Here is an 11,925-nt window from a genome sequence, read left to right as displayed (position 1 = left end):
AATACAATTATAAGTGCTTCATAAGTTTTAAAAGGCTTTTATTGACCATTACATGAGATGTATGTAAAGAGTCAGTATTTGCAGTATTTGCCCTTCTTTTTCTGGACCTCTGCAATTTGACTAGGCATGCTCTCAATCAACTTCTGGGCCAAATCCTGACTGATAGCAACCCATTATTTCATATTCACTTCTTTAAATTTCTCAGAATTAGGTGGCTTTTGTTTGTCTACCCACCTCTTGAGGAATGACCACAAGTTCTCAATGGGATTACGATCTGGGGAGTTTCCAGGCCATGGACCCAAAATTTCAATGTTTTGGTCTCTGAGCCACTTAGTTATCACCTGTCTTATGGCACGGTGCAACATTGTGCTGGAAAATGCATTGTTGTTCATCCAACTGTTGTTGGAAGAAGTTGCTGTTGAGGGTGTTTTGGTATCATTCGTTATTTGTGGCTGTGTTTTTTGGCAAAATTGTGAGTGAGCCCACTCCCTTGGATGAGAAGCAACCCCACACATGAATGGTCTCAGGATGCTTTACTGTTGGCATGACACAGGACTGATGGTAACTCTCACCTTTTTTCTTCTACTGACAAGTCTTTTTCCAGATGCCCTAAACAATTGGAAAGGGGCTTCATTGGAGAATATGACGTTGCATCAGTCATCAGCAGTCCAGTCGCCATACTTTCTACAGAAGATCAATCTGTCCCTGAGGTTTTTTTGGGGAGAGAAGTGGCTTCTTTGCTGCACTTCTGGACACCAAGCTATTTTCCAAAATTCTTCACCTCACTGTTCATGCAGATGTGCTCACACCTGCCTACAGCCATTCCTGAGGAACCTCTGCACTGGTTGCATTCCGATCTCGCAGCTGAAACCTGTTTAGGAGACAATCCTGGCACTTGCTGGACTTTCCTTGGACGCCCTGAAGCCTTCTTACCAAGAACTGAACCGCTTTTCTTGAAGTTCTTGATGATCCTATAAATTGTTGATCTTAGTAGCCACAATATCCTTGCCTGTGAAGCCATGTTTATGCTATGTAATGATGGCTGCATGTGTTCCTTTGCTGGTCACCATGATTAACAAGGGAAGGTCAATGATTTCAAGCATCACCCTCCTTTTAACATGTCAAGCCTAATGACAGCCTAATGATTTCCAGTGTTGTGCTCATCAATATTCTCACCTGAGTTAACAAGACGATTACTGAACTGTACTCAGCAGGTCCTTTAATGATAGCAATGGAATGTAGTGAAGTTACTTTCTTTGGGGGGGTTGGGACGGAACGGAACGGAACGGAACCTAACCTTTGGGGGTCTAGAGTCAAGACAGGTAGCAGTAACGGCCTGGAGGTGCCTCGCTGGCCCGCGGTCCGCAGCGTCGGCACCCCAGGCCTGCGGCCTGGAGGTGCCTCGCTGGCCCGCGGTCCGCAGCGTCGGCACCCCAGGCCTGCGGCCTGGAGGTGCCTCGCTGGCCCGCGGTCCGCAGCGTCGGCACCCCAGGCCTGCGGCCTGGAGGTGCCTCGCTGGCCCGCGGTCCGCAGCGTCGGCACCCCAGGCCTGCGCATTTTCATCTTCTTTTTGAGAATTTTAAAATATTGTGAGAGCTGCAGTGCATTTTTTGAACTCTTGGAGTGCTGTTGATTAGACAGGTAGTGCATAAAAAGGCTAATTTGTGCTGTGTCTGTTCAAATGAAACCTTTGCTTCCCAGTCTCTATTGCAGCTGCAGTAATGTTAATCTGCTGCTCCTCCCTCTTGCCATGGGATATCAGCCTCCACTGCTCGTCACCAGTGGTTCTCACCTCGCAATCGCTCAAATGTACAAATCTCATCCAACCATGCTCCAGCGGGCCAGAGTCCGTCACATTGTTGTGATAGTTAGTACGGCATGGTCATATTAGTTAACCGTAATTACAGCCTGACTCAGCTGACTCTGCCTGACTTGATTTTGCAGCACAATTTAACTCTTTTACTGTGATGTGAGTCCCGCTCAATAGAAGGATCACAGCTCCCCCTATGCTAATGCCTATGAGAGGTAAGAACAAACTATGGATCGCAGCCTAGGGCCAATTTAGGGGGGGCAGCGAGAAATAACTACAGAAAAAAAAAAAACTAAAAAAACAAAAACAAAACAATCGCAGCAGCTATCACAGACCAATAAAAGAGCCTATGTTTGCGAAGAAATGGAGGTAAGATTTGTTTGTTTGCGAAGTTGTATGGCCCTGCAGCGAGGTGTTAAAGCTGCAGAGTGCAGAAGTGTGAAAAATTGCCTGGTTGCGAGGGGGGTGTAAGCCTGTAGTCCTCAACTGGCTAAAATGTTTGCTTTTGATCCCCCCCGCCAGTGACTCTATCTGGGTTTTTGTACACTTTGTACACTTTTCTTTTCTTTTCTTTTTTTAAGTAATTCCGGCTGCAGGGAAACCGTGAAGGTTTTAGAAATGTGCCTATCATTAGTCAATGGGGCATCACAATGTTTTGTGATGTTCAGTGACTCCTAATCACAGGCAACTGCTAACAAGGCTTAGTCATATACAGTGCTGCCCATAATTATTCATACTCCTGGCAAATTTTGACTTTACATTACTACTTTTCAACCAATAAGTAATTTTGTTGATGGGAAATGAAATTTGGTGTCTCCCAAAATATAAGCTGATGTACAAGAGGCATTATTGTGGGAGAAAAAAACATACATTTAAACAGTGACCAGGCCAAAATTATTCATACCCTTCAAACTGTCACAGTCTGAGGGGAAATCCAAAGTTCTATACCATTCCAAATAGTCCAAGCTGTTCTAAAGCATCCTATTTACCCTGATTAATTTGGAACAGCTGTTGTAATCTACTCAACAGGTGATTGTCAGCGGCTCTCTGCAGTTGGTTTGTGGATAGTCATGGCTAAGACAAAGGACCTCAGGACCTACTACACTATATTGTCTGTCGGCCTCTCCCCACTTTTTTTGAACCAGACAATAAGGGCCCTCTCACAGTAAAAAGAGTGTAGGAAGGGGGCAATTGTTTTTCTGTGCACTTGTACTTTGCAATTGTACCTGCAGTAAAAGTTGTATTGAATGGTGTTGTATGGCGTTATGGCAGAAATGCCACATTCAGAGAATGGAATCAGCTGTGCTCGGGATCTGGGATCAGCGATGGTGTCCTTGTGGTTGCATGTGGCTCAATAATCAGATGGAAAGGCATGCAGTGTGAAAGGGGCCCCATACTACCTGTTGGCGTTTAGATGTGTTTGGAGCTGAATAACCCTCTCTGTACGGTGCAGCTGCTGGCATTATTCTGACATCCATAGCAGCCAATCAGGAGCCAGATCTGCCTGGCCAGGTTAGACTTCTGTGTGATGTGGAGGAGAATATATTCCTGCGATGGTGCTGTGCTCATACAGAGGTCATTCAGCTGTAACTAGCAACATAATGGTGGTTCAGGAAAGCCTCTGTTCTGTGTGTTTTTAGGTGGGAGCCGTGAGCGTCTCCAGTGCAGAATCGTCACCATGGTGGCAGACCGTGCTGAGCGAGAGGAAGATGGCAGCCCGGAGATTGTATTGAGCGGTAACATCTTGGGATCTTTTATGGAGAGCAAACAGACATGAGACCTGATTGTCAACCTGCAGATGTCCTGTATGGAGCCGGTGAGCAGAGAGGTTTGCGCACAGAGGTTTCAAGGTGAATGAACCAGACTGCAAATCACTAGATCCATGTGTGTGTGACTGCGGGACATAGTTATTCCTGCTGATCCAGAATCTGTTTGGGGGTTGAGGTAAAGGGGGATTGCTGGGGTAAAAGATTGAACTCTGCACTTGGGTATTAGGCAGGGGTAGGAGACGAGAAGCCTGTATATCCCTTGTCTGAGTCTTACCATCCTCTCTTCTTTCATTGTAGTTATTATGGACAATTATCAGGAGCAGCCTCACCCTCTGGATCCACATCTAGGTAAGCTATTTTCATAACCATAGACAATAGAGTCGGGGCCAGCAAGGCACCTCCAGGCCGCAGAGCAATGTTGCTAATGTTAATAACAGTGTGGAGCCAGTTGACACTTCACTTTGTAAACAGATCACTTTGTGAACCTGTCAGGGCTGCTCTATCACGATCATGGCTTCAAAGTGATAGGTTCAGATCAGGGTCATTGCTACAGAGTCATTGCTTCAGATCAGGTTCATGGTGTCAGAACAGGGTCAGGACTCCAGTCAGTTGCTCAGATCAGTCATGCCGTCAAGTCGTGGGTTCAAATCAGGGGTGCGGCTCCAGAGTCATAGGTTCTGATCAGGATCATGGCTACTGAGTGATGGGTTCTGATCAGGATCATGGCTACCTAGTCATGGGTTCTGATCAGGATCATGGCTACTGAGTGATGGGTTCTGATCAGGATCATGGCTACCTAGTCATGGGTTCTGATCAGGATCATGGCTACTGAGTGATGGGTTCTGATCAGGATCATGGCTACCTAGTCATGGGTTCTGATCAGGATCATGGCTACTGAGTGATGGGTTCAGATCAGGATCATGGCTACCGAGTCATGGGTTCAGATCAGGATCATGGCTACCGAGTCATGGGTTCAGATCAGGATCATGGCTACCGAGTCATGGGTTCAGATCAGGATCATGGCTACCGAGTCATGGGTTCAGATCAGGATCATGGCTACCGAGTCATGGGTTCAGATCAGGATCATGGCTACCGAGTCATGGGTTCAGATCAGGATCATGGCTACCGAGTCATGGGTTCAGATCAGGATCATGGCTACCGAGTCATGGGTTCAGATCAGGATCATGGCTACCGAGTCATGGGTTCAGATCAGGATCATGGCTACCGAGTCATGGGTTCAGATCAGGATCATGGCTACCGAGTCATGGGTTCAGATCAGGATCATGGCTACCGAGTCATGGGTTCAGATCAGGATCATGGCTACCGAGTCATGGGTTCAGATCAGGATCATGGCTACCGAGTCATGGGTTCAGATCAGGATCATGGCTACCGAGTCATGGGTTCAGATCAGGGTCATGGCTACAGGGTCATGGGTTCAGATCAGGGTCATGGCTTACGATGAGGGCTGTGGCATCAGTCATGAGTTCAGATCAGAGTCATGGCTTCAGATCAGGGTAATGGTGTTTAAATTTCGAACCAATTTCTGACTCTGATGCCTATTATAATTTGTATGTAATCAAAAGTAAACCCATTCAGTTATAAAGTTTGTATTATTACTATTTAGTATTTGTATAGCTCCGACACCTTACGCAGAGCTGTACACAGTATATTGTCTTGTCACTTAACCGCTTGAAGACCGTGAGCTTTACCCCCCTTAAGGACCGGCCCCTTTTTTTCCTTTCAGGCCACTGCAGCTTTCACGGTTTATTGCTCGCTCATACAACCGACCACCTAAATGAATTTTGGCTCCTTTTCTTGTCACTAATAAAGCTTTATTTTGGTGCAATTTGATTGCTCCTGCGATTTTTACTTTTTATTATATTCATCAAAAAAGACATGAATTTTGGCAAAAAAATGATTTTTTTTTTAAACTTTCTGAGCTGACATTTTTCAAATAAAGTAAAATTTCTGTATACATGCAGCGCGAAAAATGTGGGCAAACCTGTTTTTGATTAAAAACAAACAAACATTCAGTGTATATTTATTGGTTTGGGTAAAAGTTATAGTGTTTACAAACTATGGTGCAAAAAGTGAATTTTCCCATTTTCAAGCATCTGACTTTTCTGACCACCTGACATGTTTCATGAGGGTCTAGAATTCCAGGATAGTATAAATACCCCCCAAATGACCCCATTTTGGAAAGAAGACATCCCAAAGTATTCACTGAGAGGCATAGTGAGTTCATAGAAGATATTAATTTTTGTCACAAGTAAGCGGAAAATGACACTTTGTGACAAAAAAAAAAAAAAAAAAGTTTTTCTTCTAACTTGCGACAATAAAAAATGAAATCTGCCACGGACTCACCATACCCCTCTCTGAATACCTTGAAGTGTCTACTTTCCAAAATGGGGTCATTTGTGGGGTGTGTTTACTGTCCTCGCATTTTGGGGGGTGTTAATTTGTAAGCACCCCTGTAAAGCCTAAAGGTGCTCATTGGACTTTGGGCCCCTTAGCGCAGTTAGGCTGCAAAAAAGTGCCACACGTGGTATTGCCGTACTCAGGAGAAGTAGTATAATGTGTCTTGGGGTGTATTTTTACACATACCGATGCTGGGTGGGAAAAATATCTCTGTAAATGACAATTTTTTTTATTTTTTTTACACACAATTGTCCATTTACAGAGATCTTTCTCCCACTCAGCATGGGTATGTGTAAAAATACACCCCAAAACACATTATACTACTTTTGAGTACGGCGATACCACATGTGTGGCACTTTTTTGCACCCTAACTGCGCTTAGGGGCCCAAAGTCCAATGAGTACCTTTAGGATTTCACAGGTCATTTTGAGAAATTTCGTTTCAAGACTACTCCTCACGGTTTAGGACCCCTAAAATGCCAGGACAGTATAGGAACCCCATAAATGACCCCATTTTAGAAAGACACCCCAAGGTATTCTGTTAGTAGTACGGTGAGTTCATAGAAGATTTTATTTTGTCACAAGTTAGCAGAAAATGACACTTTGTGAAAAACAATAAAAATCTATTTCCGCTAACTTGTGACAAAAAATAAAATCTTCTATGAACTCACCGTACTACTAACAGAATACCTTGGGGTGTCTTCTTTCTAAAATGGAGTCATTTGTGGGGTTCCTATACTGTCCTGGCATTTTAGGGGCCCTAAACCGTGAGGAGTAGTCTTGAAACAAAAATGACCTGTGAAATCCTAAAGGTACTCATTGGGCTTTGGGCCCCTTAGCGTAGTTAGGCTGCAAAAAAGTGCCAATCATGTGATATCGCCGTACTCGGGAGAAGTAGTATAATGTGTTTTGGGGTGTATTTTTACACATACCCATGCTGGGTGGGAGAAATACCTCTGTAAAATGACAATCTTTTTTGATTTTTTTTTTTTTTTTTTTTTTTTTTTTTTTTTACACACAAAATCAAAAAAGATTGTCATTTTACAGAGGTATTTCTCCCACCCAGCATGGGTATGTGTAAAAATACATAATGGTGGAGAGAAGAAATACGTGCACCTTCCGTCTTGGATAATCCGTGTTTTATTGCAGCAGTGAAGATAAAATCACATTGGACACTGTATTGTAGTCAAAAATTAGTTAACATACCATATTGTGGAGCGATGAAGGTGAAGGAGGTGGGCGGCGGGTGTAGAGGCGGAGAGCGACGGCCGTTTCGTGTCGCGGGGACACTTGGTCACGCTGCGTTCCACCAGAATTCTGGTGGAACGCAGCGTGACCAAGTGTCCCCGCGACACGAAACGGCCGTCGCTCTCCGCCTCTACACCCGCCGCCCACCTCCTTCACCTTCATCGCTCCACAATATGGTATGTTAACTAATTTTTGACTACAATACAGTGTCCAATGTGATTTTATCTTCACTGCTGCAATAAAACACGGATTATCCAAGACGGAAGGTGCACGTATTTCTTCTCTCCACCATTATGAATTGATTCTCTATCCCTGTAACACAGCGGAGCACACGTCTAACAAGTGGCTAGCAGCAAGGACCTGACTGGAGACGGTGAGAGTGATTTTGCTTATTTTACCCTTCCACTGGACACATGAATAGGAGTGCCGCACCATATTTTCCTCTACTTTAGTGAATGTGTAAAAATACACCCCAAAACACATTATACTACTTCTCCCGAGTACGGCGATATCACATGATTGGCACTTTTTTGCAGCCTAACTACGCTAAGGGGCCCAAAGCCCAATGAGTACCTTTAGGATTTCACAGGTCATTTTTGTTTCAAGACTACTCCTCACGGTCTAGGGCCCCTAAAATGCCAGGGCAGTATAGGAACCCCACTAATGACCCCATTTTAGAAAGAAGACACCCCAAGGTATTCCGTTAGGAGTATGGTGAGTTCATAGAAGTTTTTATTTTTTTGTCACAAGTTAGCGGAAATTGATTTTAATTGTTGTTTTTCACAGTGTCATTTTCCGCTAACTTGTGACAAAAAATAAAATCTTCTATGAACTCACCATACTCCTAACGGAATACGTTTGGGTGTCTTCTTTCTAGAATGGGGTCATTTGTGGGGTTCCTATACTGCCCTGGCATTTTAGGGGCCCTAAACTGTGAGGAGTAGTCTTGAAACCAAATGTCGCAAAATGACCTGTGAAATCCTAAAGATACTCATTGGACTTTGGGCCCCTTAGCGTGCTTAGGGTGTAAAAAAAGTGCCACATATGTGGTACCGCTGTACTCAGGAGAAGTAGTATAATGTGTTTTGGGGTGTATTTTTACACATACCCATGCTGGGTGGGAGAAATAGCTCTGTAAATGACAATCTTTTTTGATTTTTTTTTTTTTTTTTTTTTTACACACAATTGTCCATTTACAGAGAGATTTCTCCCACCCAGCATGGGTATGTGTAAAAATACACCCCAAAACACATTATACTACTTCTCCTGAGTACGGCGATACCACATGTGTGACACTTTTTTGCAGCCTAGGTGCGCTAAGGGGCCCAACGTCCTAATCACAGGTCATTTTGAGGCATTTGTTTTCTAGACTACTCCTCATGGTTTAGGGCCCCTAAAATGCCAGGGCAGTATAGGAACCCCACAAGGGACCCCATTTTAGAAAGACACCCCAAGGTATTCCGTTAGGTGTATGGCGAGTTCATAGATTTTATTTTTTGTCACAAGTTGGTGAAAAATGACACTGTGAAAAAAAAAAAAACAATTTCCGATAATTTTTGACAAAAAATAAAATCTTCTATGAACTCGTCATACACCTAACAGAATACATTGGGGTGTCTTTTTTTTTTTTCTAAAATGGGGTCAGTTTGTGGGGTTCCTATACCGCCCTGGCATTTTACAGGCCCAAAACCATGAGTAGTCTGGAAACCAAATGTCTCAAAATTACTGTTCAGGGGTATAAGCATCTGCAAATTTTGATGACAGGTGGTCTGAGGGGGCGATTTTTGTGGAACCGGTCATATGCAGGGTGGCCTTTTAGATGACCGGTTGTATTGGGCCTGACCTGATGGATAGGAGTGCTAGGGGGGTGACAGGAGGTGATTGATGGGTGTCTCAGGGGGTGGTTAGAGGGGAAAATAGATGCAATCAATGCACTGGGGAGGTGATCGGGGCTGGGGCCTGAGGGCATTCTGAGGGTGTGGGCGGGTGAGTGCCCTAGGGGCAGATAGGGGTCTAATCTGATAGGTAGCAGTGACAGGGGGTGATTGATGGGTAATTAGTGGGTGTTTAGGGTAGAGAACAGATATAAACACTGCACTTGGGAGGTGATCTGACGTCGGATCTGCGGGCGAACTATTGGTGTGGGTGGGTGATCAGATTGCCAGCAAGGGGCAGGTTAGGGGCTGATTGATGAGTGGCAGTGACAGGGGGTGATTGATGGGTGATTGACAGGTGATCAGTGGGTTATTACAGGGAAGAACATATGTAACTAATGCACTGGCGAATTGATAAGGGGGGGGGGGGGGGGGGTCTGAGGGCAATCTGAGCATGTAGGCGGGTGATTTGGTGCCCGCAAAGGGTAGATTAGGGTCTGATCTGATGGGTAACAGTGACAGGTGGTGATAGGGGGTGATTGATGGGTAATTAGTGGGTGTTTAGGGTAGATAACAGATGTAAACACTGCACTTGGGAGGTGATCTGACATCGGATCTGCGGGCGATCTATTGGTGTGGGTGATCAGATTGCCCGCAAGGGGCAGGTTAGGGGCTGATTGATGGGTGGCAGTGACAGGGGGTGATTGATGGGTGATTGACAGGTGATCAGGGGGATAGATGCATACAGTACACGGGGGGGGGGGGGGGGGGGTCTGGAGAGAATCTGAGGGGTGGGAGGGGGGGGTGATCAGGAGGGGGCAGGGGGCGGGGGGGGGGGGGGGGTAAAAAAATAGCGTTTACAGATAGTGACAAGGACCGCCACCTCTGTGGGTCCTTGCGGGCTCCACTTCCCGGCCGCCCCTGTGCGTTAGGCGGTTGGGAAGTGGTTAAAGAAGAATGTTAACCAAGGAATAAACTCCATTCCAGTCAGTAGCCGATACCCCCATTCCCATGAGAAATCTTTACCTTTTCTCTAATAGATCATCAGGGGAGTCTGTATGGCTGATATTGTAGTGAAACCCCTCCCACAGTGTAATGTCATGTCCATGGTCTTGACAGTTTGCTCTCTGAGAACCTCATTGCATTGTGGGAAAGAATGGCTTTTTCCAACTGTCAAGCAAGCAGTATTTCACTCTGTGCATAGAACTCTCAGTAATGAACATTCTGCATAGATCACCTGGCAGAACTAAACACGTCACCACCAGTGAAACATTTCAGAATGTTAATCAGGGAGAGGAAAGATTTTACAATGGGCAAACGCTGACTAAATAATCTGTAAATACGATTGTAAACCAATGTTTCTCACACCTGTCCTTGTGACTCCCAGCAGTGCATGGTTTGCAGGCTACCTCACTTATGCACAGGTGGGGTAGTTAGTGTCACAGCTAGGTGGATTCCATGTAGCTGAGACACTAATTACCCCACCTTTGCATAAGTGAGGTTGCCTGCAAACCATGCACTTTTGGAGAGTCATAAGGACAGGTTTGAGAAACTCACAATAAGCAATTGTATTGTTGTTTTCACTACAATTCCTATGTAACTGTCCCTCAGAGGGGCTCACAATTGAATGCCTACCATAGCCCCATGTCTATATTGTATAGTGTATGTATCATAGTCTGTATGTTTTTGGGATGTGGGAGGAAACTGGAGCGCCCGGAGGAAACCCATATAGACACGGGGAGAACATACAAACTCTGTCCTTTGTTATAAAGTTACTCAATAGCCAATAAGATACAAATAATTCATAGATGTAGAATTATGCAACATTCTGGTAAATTCATTTAAATGGCATATATTTGCATAATTCTGCATAATCTGTTTTATTTGCATCTCATTAACCACTGACCCATCTACAGCCTTCCATTTGTGAGGGTTGTATATTATCTGGAGTATTCACACTGGCAGGGATGACACGCCTTGCATGGTAGGAAATGTATATTTACCATTTATTTCCTGTATGTATATTTAATTGGAGGAGGTTGGACATGCTGTGGATAAAGAAATCTGAGTTGGGCGTTTTGCTTGTCCGAAGCCCTGCATAGCAGTGTGCTGATAGGTGCATTACTCAGGTTTTACCACTAGGAGTCTCCAGAGCTCTCATCTCTCTCCTGGCTCAATGCAGTGATAGCAGTCCTGCTTTGTCTTGCAGGGTAGATGTTGGAGTTACTGCTGGAAATTATACAGGATAAATACTCCTTGCCTGATTTCGTCCACCTGGCCTTCAAATTCCTCCTCATCATTTCTAAGGTAAGTCACACAAAACCTGGCCTGGGTTTGCTCTCTGAAGGCCGGTGACACTGATATAGACTGTAAAGTATCGTACCATGTCAGCCATCAGTAAAAGCAAGAAGATTTGAATCAGGATGATGCTATTTACAGTGCTGCCCATAATTCTTCATATTCCTGACACATTTTGGGTACTTATCTGTTAGCCGGGCGCATCCGGCAGGTGGCGCTAATTACTATTCCCCCTCCAGGCCGACATGGATAGTAGGGAAAGATGTAACTCTGGAGTTTTTGTCGCCACCTAGAGGATGCGCCCGGCTAACGGATAAGTACCACATGTTGTCTTAAAGTTACTTTTATACAACCAGCAAGTAATTTTTTTTTGAGTAATATGTATCTCCCAAAGGATAAGACTGTGTGTGTGTGTGTGTGTGTGTGTGTGTGTGTGTGTCCCCATTTTTATTTACATTTGAGCAAAAAGTGTCCAGTCCACAATTATTCATACCCTTCTCAATAATCAGT

General features: G+C 44.6%; 1 long non-coding RNA gene across 1 annotated transcript; it reads left to right on the top strand.

Annotated features, from left to right (window-relative positions):
- Positions 1-3,465: 3,465 nt before the first annotated feature.
- LOC137543605 (uncharacterized) lies at positions 3,466-11,398 on the top strand. The gene is made up of 3 exons (XR_011025549.1): positions 3,466-3,660; positions 3,877-3,927; positions 11,327-11,398. It is a non-coding gene; the product is annotated as an uncharacterized lncRNA (long non-coding RNA).
- Positions 11,399-11,925: the final 527 nt, after the last annotated feature.

This window comes from Hyperolius riggenbachi, unplaced genomic scaffold, assembly GCF_040937935.1.
Source record: "Hyperolius riggenbachi isolate aHypRig1 unplaced genomic scaffold, aHypRig1.pri scaffold_116, whole genome shotgun sequence".
Classification (NCBI taxonomy): Eukaryota; Metazoa; Chordata; class Amphibia; order Anura; family Hyperoliidae; genus Hyperolius; species Hyperolius riggenbachi.
The sequence above is the reverse complement of the archived record's forward strand: the minus strand, read 5'-3'. Positions and strand labels throughout refer to the sequence as shown.